A 22,499-nucleotide genomic window follows, 5' to 3' on the forward strand; every position below is an offset into this window, starting at 1 on the left:
GATTTGAATCGATGTAACTTAAAACACAGGTAAATTGCCTCTATTTGAAAGTCAGAACTATAACAACTAGCACTAAAATATTGAAGATATTTTTGTGAGTATATTATCACCAATGTCCTACCTCAAATGTGGTATTGGATATTACTCTTAGATCATTGAGGTCAATGATTGCTTTACACATTTATTTAAAAACAGTTCTGTGGAATATTTTCTCCAAAAAAAGTTGTTCTCTAGTTGTTATAAATAAGCCTAAAACATTTCTGAAAATGTTCATGTAATCTGTTTCCTGCTATGAGAGATACAAAAATTAATTTTTTTTGAGAGAGAGAGAGAAAAAGAGAATGAGCCCAGGCAAGTAGAAGAGGGCGGAGGGAGAGGGAGAGAGAGAATCCTAAGCAGGCTCCATGCTCAGAATGGGGATCTAGCTCATGACCCTGGGATCATGATCTGAGCCAAAATCAAGAGTCTGACACTTAACTAACTGAGCCACCCAGGCGCCCTTATTTATTTTAATAGTAACTAGAATTCATATGGCACATTCCAGTTTATGAAGTGCTGTCTCATACATTAGCAGTTTTGGAGCCTCACAAGAACACTCTAAAGAAGGAGTATTATTATTGTTGCTGTCGTCATTGTTATTATTATGCTCACTTTGTGGGAGGAGAATATCAGGTCCATAACCAAATGACAAACAGGGAGAAGGTATTTGCAGTGGACTTCCATTAAAGGTGACAAATATAACCTAAGCATTTATTTATACTCCTTCCTACAAGATCCATAAGGACAAGGCAAGGTAATGGTTGAGGACAAGAAACAATTTCACATTTTTAGAAAATGGAAAACCAGTGGGGGAGAGGTAGTTGATTCAGGAGAATAGAAAAACTGAATCCCAAGCACGTGGAGAGGAGGCTGACACAGAGGAACAGGATGGTTCCTTTCACAGAATCCCAGACGGGCTCAGTAAGGAGAGGCACTTGGGCCTGGGAGGGGTGAGAGATTGGAGCAGTACAGAGTCTAAACAAGGAGTCTTTATTCCCCTGGCTCCCGGTCTCATCCCACATTGCCCCAGACCTGGAAGAGACCGGAGATTTATTCTTTAGAGGAATTGTTCCTGACTGGGTTGTCTCTGAAACAATTAAGGGTCATGTTGAGGCTCCTTGTTGAAAGCAGGGCAGTTCAATTAAATTCTACTAGCTGAATTGAGAGACATGGAGCTCAGCCCCCCTGGTCTATATCCAGCCTACTGGCGACGAGGATTTTATACCTCTGAACAAACTAACCAATAACAAAGAAAACACTATAAGACATTAATGTTTGTGGTTCTCCAAAATAAAATTACCCTACAATGTAAACTTCAATGAGTCTTGTCCACTTATAGAAAGCTTCCAATAAGCTAAAAATTAATTCTAAAGTTACTAAAGTATTAAAAAGTAATTTACTCTTAAATATGAACATACAGTCAAGCCTTATCACACATTTGGGGAAAGCCTCTAACATTAAAGAGATAAACATAAACAATGAAACAATGAAAACACAATGATTTGGAGGAAACAGGATAAATGTAATGTAGGATACATGAGAAAGCATTCCAGCATCAGAAAGATGAGATGTTGCATTCATGAAACATGAACAGAATGCTACAAAAAGAACAAAGAACAAGAGAGAACTCTTGGAAATTTTATTTCAGTTTATTTTTTATTTTAATTCCACTTTAGTTAATATATAGTGTTATATTAGCTTCAGGTATATTGTATAATAATTCACCAATTCTATACATTACTCAGTGCTCATCATAAGTGTAGTCTTTAAAACATTTAAAAAAATGTTTATTTATTTTTGAGAGAGGGAGCGAAGCAGAGAGAGAGAGACACACAGAATCTGAAAAAGGCTACAGGCTCTGAGCTATCAGCACAGAGCCCGAGGCGGGGCTGGAACGGAAATGGTGAGGTCTTGACCTGAGCCGAAGTCTGATGCTTAACTGACTGACACCCAGGCACCCCACATGATAAGTGTACTCTTAATCACCTTCACCTATTTCACCCATCACCTCACTCACCTCCCCTCTGGGAACCATCAATGTGTTCTCTACACTTAAGAGTCTTTTTTGTTTTTTGTTTGTTTTGGTTTATCTCTTTTATTTGTTCCTTTTTTTTTTTTTAAGATAAAATTTATTTTTCTCTCCTGTAAATGTCAAGACAGGTGGTCTTGTGAGCCCAAAACTTTTGGAGACCTAAGTCTCCCTCTCTCATTGCTCTGTCATTCTCAACATGTGGCTTCCATGTTAAGAGCTAAGATGGCTGGGCCATCTTTGGCCGTTTCAGATACATATTCTGCACATACCTTCCCTTCAAGGACGTGATTCAGAAGCTGCACTTGCCATTTCTGCTCACATCCATTCTGCTCACATCCACTGACCAGTCTGAATAACAGGACCATAGCTGGATGTGAAGGGGGCTGGGCCTTTGTTTTGTTTCTTAAATTTCACGTACGAGTGAAATCATTTGGTATTTGTCTTTCTCTGACTGACTTATTTCACTTAGTGTTGTATCCTCTGGATCCATCATCCAAGTTGTTGCAAATGGTAAGATTTTGTGTTTTTTTTTTTTATAGCTGAGTAATATTTCATTATATACATATGTTTATATGTATATACATACATACACATTACTTCTTTATCTATTCATTTTTTGAGAGATGCTTGGATTGCTTCCACAATTTGGCTATTGCAAATAATGCTGTTAATAAACATAGGGGTATGTATCTTTTCAAATTAGGGTTTTCATAATCCTTGGATAAATACCCAGCAGTGGAATTACTGGATCATATGGTAATTCTGTTTTTAATTTACTGAAGAATCTCTATACTGTTTTCCACAGTGGCTGTACCAGTTTGCAGTCCTCAAAACGGTACACAAGAGTTCCTTTCTCCACAACCTTGTCAACACTTGTTTCTTATGTTTTTGATTTCAGCCATTCAGACAGGTGTGAGATGATATCCAATTGTGCTTTTGATTTTCATTTTCCTGATTATTAGTGATGTTGATCATCTTTTCATGTATTTGTTGGCCATTTGTATATCTTTGGAGAAATGTCCGTTAGTATTTTCTACCCATTTTTTAATGGGATTATTTGTTTTTCTGGTGTTGAGTTGTATTAAGTTCTTTATATGTTCTGGTTACTAACTCTTTATTGGGCATGTCGTTTGCAAATATCTTCTTCTATTCAGTAGGTTGCCTTTTAGTTTTGTTAACTGTTTCCTTTGCTGTGTGGAAGCTTTATATTTTGATGTCGTCCCAATAGTTTATTTGTGCTTTTGTTTCCCTTGTCTCAGGAGATCTATCTAGAAAAAGTTCCTAATGCCAATGTCACTGAAATTGTTGCCTGCTCTCTCTCCTAAGATTTTTATGGTTTCAGGTCTCATGTATAGGTCTTAAAGCCATTCTGAGTTTATTTTTGTGTATGGTGTGAGGAAGTGGTCCATTTCATTCTTTTGTGTGTAGCCACCCAGGTTTCCCAACACCATTTTTTAAAGAGACTCTTTTTTTTCCCCATTGCATATTCTTACGTCCTTTGTCAAAGACTAATTGATCATATAATCATGGGTTTATTGCTGAGCTCTCTGTTCTGTTCTATTGACTTTTGTGTCTATTTTTGTGCGAATACTGTTTTGATTACTACAGCTTTGTAGTATTACTTTAAATCTGGGCTTGTGACATCTCCAGCTTTGTTATTCTTTTCAAGATTGCTTTGGCTATCTGAGGTCTTTTGTGGTTCCATACAAATTTTAGGATGATTTGTTCTAGTTCTGTGAAAAATGCTATTAATATTTTGATTGAAATTGCATTAAATCTGTAGATTGCTTTAAGTGGTATGAACATTTTAACAATATTTGTTTTTCCAATCCATGAGCATGGAATATCTTTCCAATTGCTTGTGGCATGTTTGATTTCTTTTACCAGTGTTTTATAATTTTCAGAGTATAGCTCTTTTACCTCTATGGTAAGATTTATTACCAGGTATTTTATTATTTTTGGTACAATTGTTAGTGGAATTGTTATTTATTTATTTATTTTTAAAATTTTATTTATTTTTTATTTTTTTAAATATATAATTTATCAAGGTAGTTAACATACAATGTGTAAAGTGTGCTCTTGGTTTTGGGGGCAGATTTCCCTGATTCATTGCTTATATACAACACACAGTGCTCATCCCCAGTGCTCTCCTCAATGCCCATCACCCACTTCCTCCCTCCTCTGCCCCCCCATCAACCCTCAGTTTGTTCTCCGCATTCTTCTGGTTTGCTCCCTCTCTGTTTGAAACTTTTTCTCCTTCCCTTCCTCATGGTCCTCCATTAAGTTTCTCAAGTTTCACATTTGAGTAAAACATGTGATATCTGTCTTTCCCTGACTGACTTATTTCACTTAGCATAATACCCTCCAGTTCCATCCACATTGTTCCAAATGGCAGGATTTCATTCTTTCTCATTGCCAAGTAGTAGTCCATTGTATATATAAATCACATCTTCTTTATTCATCATTTATAGACATTTAGGATCTTTCCATAATATGGCTATTGTTGAAAGTACTGCTATAAACATTGGGGTACATGTGCGCCTATGAATCAGCACTCCTGTATCCTTTGTATAAATTCCTAATAGTGCTATTGCTTGGTCATAGGAGAGCTCTGTTTTTAATTTTTTGAGGAACCTCCACACTGTTTTCCAGAGTGGCTGCACCAGTTTGCATTCCCACCAACAGTACAAGAGGGTTCCTGTTTCTCCACATATTTGCCAATACCTGTTGTTTCCTGAGTTGTTAATTTTAGCCACTCTGATCAGTGTGAGGTGATATCTCAATGTGGTTTTGATTTGTATTTCCCTTATGAGTGATGTTGAGCATAGTTTCATGTGTCTGTTGGTCATCTGGATGTCTTCTTTGGAAAATTGTCTATTCATGTCTTCTGCTCATTTGTTTCATTGAATTATTTGTTTTTCAGGTTTTGAGTTTGGCAAGTTCTTTATAAATTTTGGATACTAACTCTTTATCCGATAAGTAATTTGCAAAGATCTTTTCTCATTTCGTCGGTTGCCTTTTAGTTTTGTTGATTGGTTCCTTTGCAGTGCAGAAGCATTTTATCTTGATGAGGTCCCAACAGTTCATTTTCTTTAATTTCTGTTTTTGCTACTTCATTTTTAGTATATAGAAATGCAATGGATTTCTGTATATTAATTTTGTATTCTGAAACCTTGAATTCAATTATTGGTTCTAGTAGTTTTTTGGTAGGGTCTTTAGGGTTTTCTATACATAATATCTGCAAATAGTGAACATTTTACTTCTTCCTTACCAATTTGGATGCCTTTCATTTTTTTTTCTTTCTAAAAGACATTGCTATGGCCATGACTTACAAATATGATGTTGAATAAAAGTGAGAGTGACACCCTTGTCTTATTCCAGACCTAGGAGAAAAGCTCTGTTTTCCCCATTGAATATGATGTTATCTGTGTAGTTTTTATATATGGTTTTTATTATGTTGAGGTATGTTTCCTTAAATCTACTTTGTTGAGGGTGTTTTTTTTTTTTATCATGAATGGATGTTGTACTTTGTCAAATGCTTTTTCTGCATCTGTTTCAATGATCATAAGGTTTTTATCTTTTCTCTTTTTGATGTGTTGTGTCACATTGATTGATTTTAAAATATTGAACCACCCTTACATCATAGGAATAAATCCCACTTGATAGTTGTGAATGATTTTTTAAATATATTGTTTGCTTTGTTTTGCTAGCATTTTTGTTGATGGTTTTTTCTTCTATGTTCATCAGAGGTATTGACTTGTAGTTCTCTTTTTTTGTAGTGTCTTTATCTGGTTTTGGTATGCGAGTAATGCTGACTCATACAATGGATTTGTAAACTTTCCTTCTTGTATTTTTTGGAATTGTCTGATAAGAATAGATATTAACTCTTCTTTAAATATTTGCTAGAATTCATCTGTGAGGTTGTTTGGTCCTGGACTTTTGTTTGTAGGGAGTTTTTTGATTACCGATTTAATTTTATTGCTGGTAATCAGTTTATTCAAATTTTTAATTTCTTCCTGATTCAGTTTTGATAGATTATATATTTCTAGGAATTTATTCATTTCTTCTAGGTTGTCTAATCTGTTGGCATGTAATTTTTCATTGTATTCTCTTATAATATTCTCTTATTTCTCCACTTTCATTTCTGATTTTGTTTATTGGAGTCCTTTATTTTTATAAGTCTGGCTAGAGGTTTGTCAATTTTGTTGATATTTTCAAAGAACAAGTTCCTGGCCTCATTTTTTTTTTTCCTATTTTTTAAAATTTCTATTTCATCTATTTCTTCTCTAATCTTTATTCTTTTCTTCCTTCTGCAGTTTTGGATTTTGTGTTTTTCTTCTTCTAGCTCCTTTAAGTGTAAGCTAAGATTGTTTGAGATTTTTCTTGCTTCTTGAAGTAGACCTGTATTGTTATAAATTTCCCTCTTAGAACAGCTTTTGTTGCATCTTGATGATTTTGGACTGTTGTGTTTCCACTTTATCTTCACGTATTTTTACATTTCCTCTTTGACTTCTTGGTTGACCCATTCATTGTTTAGTAGCGTGCTATTTAACTTCCATATATTTGTGTTCTTTCCAGATGTTTTCTTGTGGTTAATCTCCAACTTCATAATGTTGTAGTCATGAGGGTGCATGGTATGGCTTCAATCTTTTTGAATTTATTGAGACTTGTTTTGTGGCTCAATTTGTGATCTCTTCTGGAGAATGTTCCATGTGTACTCAAAATTTGTATTCTGCAGCTGTAGGATCAAATGTTATGAATATATCTGTTAGATCCATGTCATGCAGTGTGTTATTCAGTCTAACGCTCTCCCAGCTGAGCTATTTCCGCTCGCAGTGTGTTATTCAAAGCCACGTTTTCCTTGTTGATTTTCTGGTTGGATGACCTATCTGTCAATGTAAGTGGGGTGTTAAAGTCTCTTATGATTATTGTTTATTCCTAGTGGTAGCTTCCTTTATGTTTGTTCTTATTAGCACCTTCATGTATTTGCATGCTCCCATGTTGATCTGTTTATGTTGGACTGTTTGCCTTATGATTATATAATGTCCTTTTTTGGTTCCTTATTACAGTATTTATTTTAAAATCTACTTTTTTCTGATATAAATATTGCTATTTGAGCTTTCTTTTCACTTCCATTTGCATGATAAATCCTTTTCCATTCCTTGACTTTCAATCTGTGTATGTCTTTAGGGTCTAAAATGAGTCTCTCTTATAGGTAGTGTATAGATGGGTCTTGCTTTTTTATCCATTCCATCACCCTATGTCTTTTTATTGGAGCAGTTGGTACATTTACATTCAAAGTAATTATTGATAGGTACATAGTTATTGACATTTTGTTACTTGTTTTGTGGTTGTTTTTATAGTTCTTTGTTCCTTTCTTCTCTTGCTCTCTTCTCTCATGGTTTGCTGCTGCCTTTTCTTAGTGGTAATTCTTGGATTCTTTTGTCTTTATTTTTTGTGTATCTTATTTTTTTTTAGAGAGAGAGAGAGAGAGGATGAGATTGTGAGCAGGGGAGGGGCAGAGGGAGAGAGAGAATCTTAAGCAGGATCCAGACTCAGTGTGAAGCCTGATGTGGGGCTTGCACCCACGACCCTGGGATCATGACCTGGGCCGAAATCAAGAGTCAGATGCTCTACTGACTAAGTCACACAAGTCTCCCTTTGTTACTGGTTTTTGATTTGTGGTTACCAGTAGGTTTATATATAACATCTTATCCATATAACAGTCTATATTAAGTTGATGGTCACTTAAGATTGAACCTATTCCTCACTCATCTCCCCTGCACATTTTAGGTATATGGTGTCATACTTTACATCCTTTTACTTTGTGAATTCTTTGACTGATTTTTATAGATATACTTAATTTTGCTGCTTTTGTGCTTTCTACTTTTCTTTCCTTTCCACTCAGAAAGTCCCCTTTAACATTCCTTATAGTGTTGGTTTAGTGGAGATGAATTTCTTTAACTTTTGTTTGTCTGGAAAACTTTTTATTTCTCCTTCTATTCTGAATGATAGCCTCCTGCATAGAATATTCTTGATTGCAGTTTTTTTTTCTTACAGCAGCTTGAAAATATCATGGCATTCCTTTCTGACCTGCAGAGTTTTTGCTGAAAAATCCCTTGATAGCCTTATGGGGTTTGCATTTTCTTTTAACAACTATTGTTTGCAAATTACTTAAATATCTACTAACAAATGTATGGGTAAATTGTGTTACAATAGAGGACTATTGAAATAAGTCATATACATTTATGTATGTATTAACATGGATAAATCTTGAAAATATCATACTAAATAAAAACATCATAAAGTGATATGTACATCATGATATGATGTATGCAAATTTTAAAACACAAAATAGCACTATCTACTGTGATGTTAGATAATATAAACTAACATCATATATGTAATATAAAATTATGGAGGTGATACATTTCAACTTCAAGAAAGCAGTTACCTCTAAAGAGAGAAGGAAGCATCACCTCTGTAATGTTTCACTGAATTAAAAAGGTCTAAAGCAAATACAAAAAAATGTATATTGGGTCCATGGTCTTAAAACCTTTTTCTCTGTCCTTGTGTTTTAATGTTTTAATTATTTTTTTTCCTTCAGAAAAAAAATAGGCTAGAAATTTGAGTAATTTTCTCCCTGTAACATTGTGACAGAAGCACAGCTTGAGTCCAGATTTTCCGTCAGTTTCCCCTCTTTCTTTAGGAAGAAGCAACAGAAGAGCTAGCCAGGAAGTCAGTGGATCAGTGTGGGTGTATAACAGAAAAGAGCACCACATGTTGAGTTCTCATTTCTGAGTTAGCCTGGAACAGGTCTTTTCTATTTATATGGTAATCTCCTCTGGCCTCACTTTCTCAACTCTGAAATATAGGGATTACATACCTTAACGAAGCACCTAGAGTGCTTGGGACATGGTAGTTTCTCAGAGTTCCCTTTCTGTCTCCTTTTCTTTCCTTCTTGAACTAAACTTACAATCATTTGTCTAAGTGCCACGGGCCTTATAAATGTTCAAATCACACTGTTCTTTGAGTAACATCAGATTTTGAGATAACAAAACAGTATGGTTTGCTCTCCTCTGACCCTCTCTGAATTATAGACCTGGTTCGGATCTCGACTACAGGACTGAATGACATACCTGCCTTCTTAGTGAGGAAGTGTGTTTGTTTTTCGTCACAAACTTTGGCTCCTAAACAGGATGTTTGGATTTTAAAATTAAGCAATCTTTTAATTGTGTGCCTTATTGCATCTTAACAAGAAAGATTAACATTTTGACCGGAATAATTTCTACCAAGGGTCAGTTTTTCCTTTATCTTCTTTGTAGTTCTATAGTTTACTTTAAAAGAAATGCCATAAATACATTTCTTCTTGTTTTCTTTGTTTTATAGAAGGATTTAAAAAGTCCTATGACTTCACATCTTGTCTATTTCTATCACCAGGACCACCTGATAAGGTAGAAAGTTTTGATGAGGATATGATTGGGACTGGTCATTTGTCAGTTAATTGAAATCATTAAAGGTAAAAAATTATTAAAACTGACTGGATCTTCATATATAGATCTGCATACCTGTGAATTATGGATCTGATTGGAAGTTCTGGAATTTTTTCTGTACACCATACTCATTTTGGATGCTTAATAATTTCCAGTTTGAGATTCTTTAACGTGGAGCAAAAAAGATAGAGCTTCCTGTAAAATAATTTGAAAGGATCCAAAATTCTCTTAATATTATTATTTTCCTCTTTGTTTTATATTTCTCTGTAATTTGAGAGCAACTTTTAAAGCAAGTGTACATTATCAAGTCTCTGCACAGTACTCATCTTAGTTTTTAAAGAAACGTTGATTTGTTTTAGAACTCATGTTTCATAGTTTGTGAGATCTTTAGCGAAATTAAATGATATAATAATAACTGGGGTCATGGACAAGTTTGTGAATCAACACAACCGCGTGTCCGGAGGAGAGGAGATGGGTGGGCACGGTAGAGAGCAGCCTAGTGTCCGAGAGTGTTCTGCATCCTGTCGACAACTGCGGCTACATTTTACTGAGAAAATGGAAAGTGTGGGAAATCTGACAAATTAGTTAATTAGAGGTGGCTACAGCAGCTTAGTGTTTCCATCTGTCTGAGTATTACTACAAATAAGAACTGTGAGTTTTTAACAATTGAAGTGATCAAAAACATACTTTCTCTGAAGTACAGGAGGTTTGTGTAACTTCCCAGACATAAATGATTTTAAACAAATCTCCACTTTATGCCAGGTGACAGAATAGAAATGTTCATAATCGCTTAGAGAAGGAGATAATGTTTTATGTGTCACTGGAGGAAAGAGTAAAACAAATATTTTACAATTTTTCTCTACTCCATTTATTGTTTTGATTTGACTCAAATAACCTTTTCTTGTTATTGTAATCGACTTCCTAATGCATCTTCTCAAGTGCATGGGCAGATACACAGAACTTTATATGCATGAATAATATAAGTTGATGTAGCAATATATTTTCTTTGTTTCTACATTACACATACAGCACAAATCCTAATAAAACTAGACTGGAATATATTACAAATTCATTTGGTTAGTATTCAGTTACTGAGTGAGTGAATAAATATATACGATTTAAATTAAGAATGTGCAGTCCATTACTTACATGCCACCTCTTCTACTTTATTTTGACTTTTGCACTTATCATGTTTTATTAACATTTTGAAGTTATAAACACGAGTAGAGTGAAAGCCATATCACAAAGTTGAGCTTAGAGGTTTGTTATGTTGGGAAATCAAAGTCTGAAGAGTAACGATAGAGAAACTTGTTCTCAAGTGCGTTGATTGAGAATATTGCTGTGCCATTGGCAGTTCTGGCTTTCCTTTCCGGGTAGTGTCTGCTAAGGGTCTAGTCCAATGCATCTCAGAGTGGTCATTAAGCTCACCGTACACCAATTACATTTACTTTTCCAGAGGTAGGCACAAAGAATGTGCATTTAGAACTCTCCTATTGCTCTTACAAATGATAAAGCTTGAGATTTTTTTAGTTCTGATTCCTTAGGAGGAAAGCCTTTAATAATCATGGCACATTATTTATTGAAGAAGTGTTTATCAAAAAAATCCATGCAGTTAAGAGTGAAGAAGAAAGAGCTGAGCAATGGTGTGGTTTCAAGTCAAAATCTAGCATTGGTTTGATCCAGAGAGGATGGGCTAATGAGCTGTCCTTATTTGAGGCAATGATGGCAGTATTTAGTACCCTGGTTTCAGCCAGTCATAGGTTGTTGGCTGTAAGTGGATGGAGGGTAGGTAAGTGCAGACCTTCCCTGATGAAGTAGTTTCTATTAGCAGAGGGCACTCTTAGGGGAAGAAGATGGATAGTTGTGAGCCCCTTGGCAGCCAAAACTCACAGCAGCTGAGAGATGAGTACCCTGGTCTGGTTAAGAGGATCTGGGGAGGGCATCAAAACAGCATTCATCATAGTCTACCCCTTCACTGCTCAAGTCCACTTGCTCCTCACATTACATTTACTCCAATCGTACAGGTCTTGTGATCACTATTCTTGGAGGAACAAATGAGGAGGGCTGGTGAGGTAAACTAGAGTCCCTGCTACTGCAATTGGTACCAATGTACCAACTATCTCCCTCTGCTACCACACGTTTCTGATTCCCCTCACCCTTAGCTAGCTGTTCCAGCTGGTCTAGGTGACTTGCCTTCTGGGTTGGTGCAGACTGCATCTCTGATACCATCCCTCAAAATGTCAAGTTTTTGAAAATAGGGTAGGGTTTCTATACTTGCTCATTTATGGTCACAAATGGGCACGGATGTGCCAAGAGATGCCCCAGCAGAAGTGTCAGACATAATTATGGACATCCTCATTATTAGGTAGTATTTTTTCCCTCATGATAATCAGAGTTGATTTTCCTGGTATGTCCTTGTTGTACCAGCTGCACTACTGACATAAGGAGCCCACTGTGGTTAGTGGCAGCCATTGCTTCGAGTTTAGTTGAAGTTTTACTGTGTTCTTGTGTTTTTTTGATTCTTCTTTTTATGGGTAGAAATGCTGTCCATCTTACATTCAGGACCTGTAGACTCAGAAACCATAACAGATGGGGTTGAGAAGCACAAATTCTTCAAGTGAGTCATTGGAAGTGATGGTGAGTGGGGCTATTCCTACTTCTACTACTTGATACATGGACCTATGTATTTTATTTACAGGGGACACAATACCATGTGATGCCCTTGCTTTAAAGAATATACCAAATCTTGCAAGATAGCACATATCCTCACAGTATAATCTTCAAGCTGGTGCCTCAGTTGCATCTTTCTTTTTCCTTTCCTTTCCTTTCCTTTCCTTTCCTTTCCTTTCCTTTCCTTTCCTTTCCTTTCCTTTCCTTTCCTTTCCTTTCCTTTCCTTTCCTTCTTTTCTTTTCTTTTCTTTTTTTTGAAGTAGGCTCCATGCCCAGCATGGAGCCCAGTGTGGGGCCTGAACTCACATCCCTGAGATCAAGACCTGAGCTAAGATCAAAAGTTGAATGCTTAACCAATTAAGCCACCTAGGTCTCCTCAGTTGCATCTTTTAGAGGCTGTTTCATCACTCTATTTGGACCGTAGCTTCTTGACAGTATAGAAAGTGGTAGGACTGTATACCCTCATGTAAACATGCTCATGCCATACCTTCTTGACCATGAAGTGAGATTCTTGATCAGGATTGATATTATTCAAGATCAGTCAGTTAAGCATCTGACTTCGGCTCTGGTTATGATCTCACAGTTTGTGGGTTTGAGCCTCATGTCGGGCTCTGGGCTGACAGCTCGGCGACTGGAGTCTGCTTCGGATTCTGTGTCTTCTTCTCTTTTCTGCACCTCCCCGACTCATTCTCTCTCTCTCTCTCTCTCTCTCTTTCTCCCTCTCTCTCTCCCCCAAAAAATAAAAAAAAAAGAATGATATTATGCAGAATTCTATGACTCTAGATGAGACACTCTGTTTACCCTTGGGTAGTGGTGCTGGCTGAAAACCTGTGGCAAGAAAGGCAATTCCATACTGTGTGTTAATCCTGGTCAGAGAGCATCTCTCCCCTTTCCAGGCTGGAGAAGCCTGATGCAAGCCACTTGCAATTAAGTAGCTGATTGGTCTCATGGAGAGATGGTTATATTGTCCCAGTAAAGGAGATCCAAACAGGGCACCAAAATTGAATTTTACCACAGACACCCACTGGCCTTTTTTCAGGGTATAGTTTAAGCCAGATTTGACATATTTACTGATTGCATGCTGACTAAAATATGTCCAAATTAGTTGAATTCATTTGTTTATTTTCAGTTTGTTTGAATAAACAACTATTCAAATAATAGTTTGAATTGGACCAATTATGAGGCCAACTTAATTTAAAAAACACAAATGTGGATATTAAATGTTAGCCAATTAATAGGGATAGAGTGATCAAACCATTTGGGCTAATGTAGAACTAACTTTTGAAAAATTTAGTATTATTGACAATAAAAACTCAGAGCAGAAACCATAGAAAAATGTCATGGCTAAATGAGGATAATTTTTTGATTTTGTAAATTATATTTTTTAAAATACTTTTTCTTTAAAAAGTTATTGGCCTATAGTATTGAAATAGAAGGAAATAACTTTAAACTATCTTTTTTTTCAACTAGCAAATGACTTATAAATTTTAAGATATAAAATCAGAGTTGTTATTTTGGGGATATAAGTAAGTTAGTAAATTAAATTACTACTAAGTCTATTAATGACATGTGTATTAATATATCCTATGGTCTCACATAATAGCTTACTTTTTACCCACATCACATAAAGAATCAGTTAATTATTTTGGTACCCAGTTTTGAAGCTGCATGTTTCCTAACTTCTTTTTGATTACAGAACTAAATTCAATTACATGAATAAAAAATATGGAAAATATTTACATTCTTGTGCATATACATGATTTATTATATTCATATTTTCCATTTCCTTATTTCTTTTCTTTCTGATGGTTTCTATATGAATTGAGAAATTACATGTTCTTTGTTTTTCTTGTCCAAAATGCATGTGTCTGGTCTGTTATACTTTAAGCATAATTATTTTTCAGTTCACAGTGACAATTTAATTTATTTTATTATGAACTGAATCATATTTCCCAGGCAATGTACTTTTTAGGGATTTAATGTGCTCCATTGACTGCCAGTGTAGGATTCGATAGTTAATTTATTTCTTTTGTAGAATATCATGGCCACAGCCTTTGGGGTTTGCACTGAAACACTCCTTTAGAAGAGGTAAGAATATGGGATGACTTTTTAAGGTGAGATAGTCTCCAGAGCTGGGCTTTCATTGTAACATCATTAGATCAAAAAGTATTATGTGAGCAGAGGTTATTTGCATAGCTCATAGCGACAAGAGCCATTCTTTTCAGGTTTGTTCATAGACCTCCTATGGGAATTGGGAACTCGTGTTGCTATTCTTTGTAAAGAATATCTGAGGCTGGGGGGCTGAATTTCGTGGAGGAATTCCTGAAGGAGAGGTAGGAATTTTCTGGAGAAGAATGGTAAAATCTTGAATACTCCCTCCCCCCACGTAGATGGAAAGGAGTTTGCTGTGTTAAAGACTCTCCTGAATAAGGAGAGATGTACACAAAACACACAGACATAGGAAGTTGCAGGAAGCTATGGGTTTCCCATCCCAATAGGATGCTTCTAAGAATCCTCTAAAATGGATTTGTCTGCATAGAGTTTTTGCTCTATTTCACTGTATCTAACATTGATGGAGTGAGGATGTGTGGGATACATTGAATGAAGTGGGTTGTAACTCCAAGGCCCATCAGACTTCCAAGTAGACATATTCACTCATATGAACCAACATGGTGAGTGAATATGGGTTCCATTCCATATAGATGTGGACCCGCTCTGCTTGGCACACCCTCTTTGATGAGGATCCCAGTCCTACTTCCACTTAATGACATGGCCCATTCCTCTTAGTGACATAATTGTATCCCAGGTATCTCCAGTATTTCTTGGGCACATACAGCACTCACTAGTTATACTAGTTAGTATACTAACTGGGATTAATTGTACTCTTTCTAGCATGACTACTGTGGCAAGTAAAAATTCAGTGCGAGGGATCTCAAATTTAAACTTAGGCTCCAGTGACCACACACTCTTACAGCAGCTGCACAAAGGAGATGAAGGAACCCGCTTTGTCTCTCCCCTGACTTTGCTTGATTTCCTTTCATCCTGCTGAGCCTGCAGGAAGCCATGGGAGGGAGAAATGCTTTGTGCTTGGTGTGAGAGACCTAGGTTTGAGTCCAGCTCTGAAACTCATTATTTGCATGACTTTTGCTCTCAAACTTTCCAGAGCCTCACTTTCCTGGACTCTCACATAGCAACCAAAACTTTCAGCATTGGCTAGCTGGGATGATTAAATGATTAAAAATATTAAATGAGATGTTATGCAGGTTCAAGTTTTTGTAAACTATAATGTGTGCTCGTCATGTGAAGAATATTAATAAATATATTTTGACATTAACTTATATCTTACAGGATATTTTGATACAACTTGGGAGATATTCTGATAAAGGAATATTCTGATAAAATTTGGGAGAGCAACTGACCAGATTTATTTCTTTCAAAGGTGTCCTGTGTGCCTAGAGTGGTAAATAAGTAATGATGATAATAAATAAATCCGGGAATTAAGTATTTATGTATAATACTTTACAACTTCATTTGGTGGAGCATCTTTCATGCCAACTATATCCCCAAACAGATTACATTCAATAAAGACTTACAGTGATAAGCAATAAATACTAGCAGTGAAAGACAGACATTGAGATAAACAGGCAGGGAAAAGTGCTTTGCTGCTAAATTCTGAAAAGAAATGAAGAATGTAGCAGTGAAGAGACCCAGGAGACATGTCACAATAGGCAGAGACTATTGGAGATAAAGTTCTTACCCTCAATTTTCTTAGTGAAAGGCCTGAGGCACAAGGTACCAAGGCCTTGAGTCTCCATGCAGGTCATCTGGCTCTCTGACTCCCTAACTGGTGGCACATCTTCACCGTGGGGGGTGGGGTGGGGAGTGGGGGGAGGGGGCTGGCAGCGGGAGGAAGAAAGGTATTAAGTCCCAGAGAGGTGAATTCCAATTTCCGGGGAATTGTCAGGCAGGGGAAGCTTTGCTTTGATCTATATGAAACAGAAGAGAACTAAGTATTGGTATTTTATTCCCTGTATTCCACCTAAGCAGTACATATGTGAAGTTCATCACTAAAAGTCTGATTTGTAGTCCAGAGGAAGATTTTCAGGTTAATTCAGAATATACTGATTTCTAACCTTTCCAAGTTTGTCTTTGGTTCAGCCAGTTTTGACACAACAGAGTGATTTCCTTATTTATTTATTTATTTGACTTTCTGGTAGGTATGTGGTAACATAAGCTCTTTGAGTAACACTGTATGTTGTGGTGTGTGTGTTTGTGTTTGTGTGTGTGTGTGAAAGAAGGAGTAGTGGCATATAGAGAAGGAAAAAAGGAGAGGAAAATGTTGCTGATTAAGGTCTAACGTTAAGACTAATTTTATTCTATTCTGATTAAAATTTTTTTCCTGAGAGAGACAGAGCAAGTGGGGGAGGGGTAGAGAGAGACGGGGAGACAGAGAATCCCAAGTAGGCTCCGCACTGCAGAACCCAATGCAGAACTGGAACCCAGGAAACTGCGAGATCATGAGCTGAGCCAAACCAAGAGTCAGATGCTTAACTGACTGAACCACCCAGGAGCCCCACTCTGATTTTTTTAACCCTCAGTTTCCTCACCTATAAGAGGAGGGTAATAATAATACCTACTCACTAGGGTTGGGTGAAGATGAATAAGACGACAATGGTAAACTTCAGAAGTACTTGCTGCAGTGAGCCCATAAGGGTCTCTCAATAACTTGTGTGAGTCCTATCTTAATTAGCCTGAATGTGCTATTGCACCGTGCAGCCCAGAAAATGTGAGAAGGAAGTCTCTCCTCTCCTTTTAAAGAGTTATTCTTAAGAAATTTTAATTTTGTAAAATATTTTGTATTAGAGATAGAACCACATTACAGAGAATCCTTAGAGTAGGCAAATAAAAAAAACCTCATATTTGATTTAAAAATGCATTGTCTTCATTTTTCAGAACGCTTAGATTCTAGGCTAGTCCTAAAATGTAGCTCGCACTGATTGAGGCTGGGCAAGGTCAGAGTAGGGAAAGTTAAGCAGGCTCAGAGGCTAAGAAAAGATTGTTGTACAAGAGCGATTTGATCAAATAATCTGAAGAGTGGTAAGAGTTACTCTATTTTCTATACGTAAAGTGTTTCTATTGTGCTGGTGGTTCCTTTAGCTTGGTTTCATTTGGTTTAGAGGCAGATTAATGCCATCCAATGGAAGATGACCTTACAAACCTATTTGAAACCCCATTACATCATTTTACATCAGATTTGTGGATGTGGCTAGCTGGGCACATATGGACAGCTTTAAGGAGGGCCGCTAAAGTGTCTTTTGTGATGTTAAAACTGCCTCAACGTGAGCAATTTATTTTGGATAAGCATATTAGTAGTAAAAAAAAAACCCCTTAGCCTAGACATTTTGATATGAGGAGAGAAGATATGAATAAAAAGATGAGTCACTACGAACACAAATTGGTTAAACAGCTGCTTCTTATATATCAATAAAAAAAGAGAGTGAAAAGAACTGGTCAAATAGGTCAAAGAGCCATGAGCGCTCCGCTCCTTTCTAGTTGCACGTGAGACATCCCAGTGCCTAGAATGTGGTGGGCACATGGTAGGTTCTTACTGTTTGAGAGTTAAAAAGAAAGTATATATGAATAAATAATATATATTAAGAAGGGAGTGACTTTTGGGAGGCAGTGGGGGAGATTCTACACTATTTGATTCTCATGACAGAGGCTGGCTTTTTATAAAACTTCCCCTATTTTCCAGTTGTCTTTTAGGTAGATGTTTCTATTGAAGGGGTTCTTTATGGGCTAATAGGTGCAGGAGAGATGCCTCAAGGGAGAGTGATCTGAAGTTGTTACATTAAAAGGTTTCCCAGGCAAGCAAGAAATGGCCTGGAGTCTGCTCCTAGTTACAACTTTAATCATTTCACACCAGCTGACTGCAGAAACTCATCTGAATGATAAAGAAAATACTTTAATCTGGACTTCATCATGTTACTTTTGCAAATTTGGATTTATGACTTGAAATTAAGAGCATGGAAGATATATCTGCATCTTCGGCTCTCTGCTCTCCTCCCCCCTCCACCAATTCCCATAAATTCAAGAAAGGGCATGTTGCTCCATGGAGTAGATGAACAAGGGAAAAGACTGAGTCAGGCAGAAAATCCGGGATGGGAGAGATTTGGGTTTGTGTTGCGAGAGCCGTTCAGGTTTTTGAAAACTAAGTTCTAATAGTTTTCAAGGGTTTAGACTAAGGTTTGGAAAATAATAAGACATATCAGGGGCCACAAACCTGAGAGCAGTCACGGAGTAGAATCACATTGTGTATTTGGAGGCCAGGAAATCACCCTGACTCTGGAAGTCTGTGATCTTGGATACAAAAAAAAAAAAAAAAAAAAAGAAAAGCTCAAGTGACAATAGTCATGAAGTCAATCCAGGTGGGAAAATGCTTTCAACAAAGATGATTAAGATGGATGAGGGTCTAGATTCCAGGAGTAAGACAGGTCAAAGAAATGACAGCACAGCTCAGAAAAATAGCAGTGTCTGAATAGTATTATATAGGGATTACTGGGCGTGAAGGCCACTTTCTTCTTGCGGGGTACAGGACCTGGGTCCCCAGCGCTATGTGTGTGCAGATGGTAGGGACGGGTCCTTTCCCCAGAGGCCTGCATTCAGCGGAGTTGTGCGTAGGGAAGTGGGAAGTCCAGGAATGTTCTTGTGTGTTTTCCTGTGAACAGATCATCATGTTTCTCAGCTCAGAAGCGGCACTGAGTCGGGGACGCTGGCAAGGCTTTGTAGCTGAGGGGTAGGAAAAGCAAGAAATGAGGAAGATGACGTAAAACAATCTATTCCACGGGCAATTGGGAGATAGGAGGCTTGTGTTCTTGCAAATAAACACAAAAACCTTTCAGTGTGGGCCCTCTACTTTAAAAGAAGAGAGACTCAATGGATTCTTCCTAATCTAGACACCAAGGACACAAAGCACAGGTATCCTGAGCAAAGTACCTGGGAGGAGTTAACTAAAGTTATTTGAAAATGGCTCTAGTGACCCCCGGAGACTAAGCAAGGGTGGCATCTCTCCGAGCTCCCTGACTAGCCCTGCACATGCTCCTCTGTGGTTCGGCGGGCCGGCCCACCTGACCCAGAGATAAAACTGCTTCTTTAGTGATGTCTATAACGTCTCATCCATAACTTCCCCCAGTTCTTTTTTTTTTTTCTTTTTTGAAGATCTTCTGATAACGCAGCACATTTGAGTACGCTTAAAGTATTCAAGGGGTGCTACTGGCTATAATTAAGTTCTTTCAGCCCTTCCATCACCAGTTCTTCTTTCTGAGGTTTAATATATCAGAGACTGCTGATCCCACTGCGCCAAACGGAGTGGAGAAATTGTCAGCAAGAATGCAAATTTTTCTGCTCACCCCTAAATATTTCCAATCAAACAAATGTGTATGTGCTTTTCCCCCCCTCATAGCGTAGGTATAAAGAAATAGGTTTCAGGCACTTCTAAAAGTCCCAAAGAAAAAAAGTAGTCCAAGCACTAAATCTGAGAAGAGAAATGTACAGGAATGCAAAACTTACCTAATGCTGGGGTAGATGGGAAAAATCGTAAATGCTTCCATTATCAGAGAGTTTTTATCTAGTGTTTTTAAAAAACAAACACAAGATTTAACTATGAAACACACTGAAAGAATATTGGTTGTAGGTTTAGACTTTTGATTTTTCTTAAGAGAAATGTTTGTTACTTCTGTGAAAATTTAAGATAGTCAAAAGATTTCAATATATTTATCTGACTTGGATTATATTGAAATGTTTCTTTCTATTCCTGTCTTCTCTGTGATCAAAAATCATTTATGATATTATTGATTTATAACAAAGTTATTAAAATGAAAAATTATTTTATTTTTTATTGTGGTAAAGGGTATATAACAAAATCTATCATCTTAACCATTTCTGTGTGAACAATTCAGTAATGTTAAGTATATTCTCATTATTGTGCACCCAATGTCCAGAATTTTGCAAAATTCTAATGTTTTACTTTATTCATTTTTGAGAGAAAGAGAGACAGAGAAGGAGAGAGAGAGTGAGTGGGGGAGGAGCAGAGAGAAGGAGAAACAGAATCAGAAGCAGGCTCTAGGCTGTCAGCACAGAGCCTGACACAGGTCTCAAACTCACAAACTGTGAAAGAGATCATGACCTGAGTTGAAGTCGGACACTTAACTGACTGAGCCACCCAGGTGCCCCTCATTTTGCAAAATTCTATACCCATTGCACAAGAACTCCCTCTCACCTCAGCCTCTGGCAACCACCATTTTACTTTTTGTTCCTATGAATTTGATTACTTTTGATATATAAATAGAATCATAATGTATTTGTCTTTTTATGACTGATTTATTTCACTTAGCCTAGTGACTTCTAGGTTCATGCATATTGTTGCAGGTTTCAGAATTTCTTTCCTTTTTAAGTAAGGCTGAATAATATGAAAGTTATTAATATTTGACTTTTTAGGGGATGTTTATTCAGTTTTGTCTTTGCTCTTTATTAATCAAAAGATCCCAGTTCCTTAAGCGGAGGATGCTTTATGTCTTCAAATTATTTCGTACTCATTAAAATTCTTCTTTGGGGTTTTAACTCTTTAGCTTGAGGCTACAGGTCTTTGACCTTGGCTATGTTGCTTAAGAGAGTTAGCGGCTTTTATAGCCAAGTTTCCTGGATGGAAGAAGATGAACATCTTAAGGTCCCGGCGTTGGCTATTTGCTCTCAGGTAACAGAGATCCTAACCATCTGCCTTGCTGCCCTGGTGCCCGCACTCTCCCTTCTGTCTCTGTGGGGACTGACTTCTCTGTTGTCATGGTTCTGAGTGTTCCAGCCTCTCCGAGATTTCTGAATGTGGCTGTCATCCTATCCGCCTCTGAACTTATTTCTATTTTGTTCTTTTTTTAAAAAAAGCAGATTTACTTTTTATTTTTACATTTTTAATTTTTAAATGTTTATTTATTTAATTTGAGAGAGATCATGAGCTGGGGAGGGGCAGAGAAAGGGAGAGAGTGAGAGAATCTCAAGCAGGCTCCATGCTCCCAGTGCAGAGCCTGCTATGAGGCTTGAACCCACAAACCTAAGCTGAACTCAAGAGTTGGTTGCTCAACCGACGGAGACACCCAGGTGTCCCTATTTTTATTTTTTAAGTTTATTTATTTATTTACTATGATTATTTTTAAGTTTATTTATTTATTTTGAGAGAGACAGAGACAGTGTGAGTGGGGGAGGGGCAGAGAGAGAGAGAGAGAGAGAGAGAGAGAGAGAGAGTGTGAGGGGGGGAGGGGCAGAGAGAGAGAGAGAGAGAGAGAGACAGAGAGAGAGAATCCTGAGCATTCTCCTTGTCACTAGCACAGAGCCCAACACAGGACTTAAACTCATGAAACCGTGTGATCATGACCTGAGCCAAAACCAAGAGTTGGACACTTAACCAACTGAGTCATCTTCATGCCCCAGTTTATTTATTTATTTAGGTAATAATGTGGGGCTTGAACTTATGACCCTGAGATCAAGAGTCACATGCTCTTTGGACCAAGCCAGCCAGGCACCCATCTATTGTGTTAAGTTTTTCTTCTCTTTCCATCCTTCTGTTTTTTCTTACCCTTAGAGTTTCTTTGATACTTTGCGGTTTCCCAAGAAAAGAATAATTTTTAAAAGACATATGAGCCTTCTTCTTTTCCTTCTCATTGAGCTCTGACCATCTGGTAAAATTCCATTAAATTCCCCGACACGTTTATGGTAAACTTCTGGGTACCAGCTGCAAATGGTCAAACAGTATACTGCTCATCCTTGAGGACATTATAAGTTAATGGGGCAGACAGATCTGCAGACAAACTCAGACAATGTGGAGAAGTCGGGGAGAAGAGCCCTGTGGTGTTTGTGAGAGGCATGGGTGAGGAAGAAACTTGCCACGTGTCGAAAATTCTTAGCAGAATCAGATCTTAACAATGGAGCAAGATTTAAAAATCAGTATTAACTTAAACACAGAGAACAAACTGAGGGTTGATGGGGTGGGCAGGGTAGGTGGGGAAAATGAGTGATGGGCATTGAGGAGGGCACTTGTTGGGATGAGCACTGGGTGTTGTATGTAAGCAATGAATCATGGGAATCTATTCCCAAAGCACACTGTATACACTGTATGTTAGCCAACCTGACAATGAATTACATTTTTTAAAAAATCAGCCTTAAAGAATGACTACAGGTTAGCTAGAAAAATAGTTATATTTTTGATATACTTTCTT

The sequence above is a fragment of the Suricata suricatta genome, chromosome 4 (assembly GCF_006229205.1).
Source record: "Suricata suricatta isolate VVHF042 chromosome 4, meerkat_22Aug2017_6uvM2_HiC, whole genome shotgun sequence".
In the NCBI taxonomy this organism is placed as follows: Eukaryota; Metazoa; Chordata; class Mammalia; order Carnivora; family Herpestidae; genus Suricata; species Suricata suricatta.